At 68.2% G+C, this 711-nt stretch overlaps 1 protein-coding gene across 1 annotated transcript in view; it reads right to left on the bottom strand.

The window, feature by feature from the left end:
• Nucleotides 1–711, bottom strand: part of NOTCH2 (notch 2) — a 92,487-nt gene that overhangs the window by 27,096 nt on the left and 64,680 nt on the right. The gene's annotated exons all lie outside the window — the stretch shown is intronic.

The following is a 711-nucleotide window of genomic DNA, read 5'->3' as shown; positions in this document are numbered from 1 at the left end:
CCGGGGGGTCACAGGGCCCAAACGATTTCTATCACACGAAGCTACCTGCAGCCTGTGGCTCCTGCACCCACAGTGCCAAGGCAGCCCGCTCCGCCGCGGGGTCCCCACCTGCACCGGGGCGCGGGCTGCTTCGGGGAAGAATCGCTGTGAAGCAGCAGCTGCCAGCTTTGTGGTCTGCTCTCTCCACCCCCACGTGCTCATCTCGGCACCGGGATGCCCGGACCGCCACCTCCGCCCTGCCAGGCACCGAGCTGCCAGCAGGGAGACGGCCGCGTGACTGTTTGAGCCCAAACAGCAGCTTTGTCCCGGAGTTACGTCTTAACTGGAAGAACCAGGGGCGCACAGACAGCAGGCTCCATGGAGTGAAGAAGGAAACCTGTCCCGCCGAGGACGACGGTTCCAAAGACAAACTACCAGCTCCCACGGGAAAACCAGAGCTCTGCAGCGCGAGTCCACCCTGCAGCGGTCACCACCGGCCGCGGCGCGGGAGAACCTTAAAGTCAGGCTCCGCCGCCTCGTCTCCCGCAGGCGGGCGCAGAGCCCGGCCTTGCCGAGCTGCCCGCCGAGCGGCACGGCACAGCGGCCGTTGCTGTCCCCATGACTCCGTGGCCGGCGTTCCTCTGTCCACGTGCGGGAAGCGGGCACCTCCGGGAGACCGCGCAGCCCTCGCCGTGAAGGCAGGTCCCGGGAAAGCCGCAGCCCGGGGCCCCC

The sequence above is a fragment of the Condylura cristata genome, unplaced genomic scaffold (genome assembly GCF_000260355.1).
Source record: "Condylura cristata isolate star-nosed mole 26May11 unplaced genomic scaffold, ConCri1.0 scaffold00026, whole genome shotgun sequence".
Classification (NCBI taxonomy): Eukaryota; Metazoa; Chordata; class Mammalia; order Eulipotyphla; family Talpidae; genus Condylura; species Condylura cristata.
The sequence above is the reverse complement of the archived record's forward strand: the minus strand, read 5'-3'. Positions and strand labels throughout refer to the sequence as shown.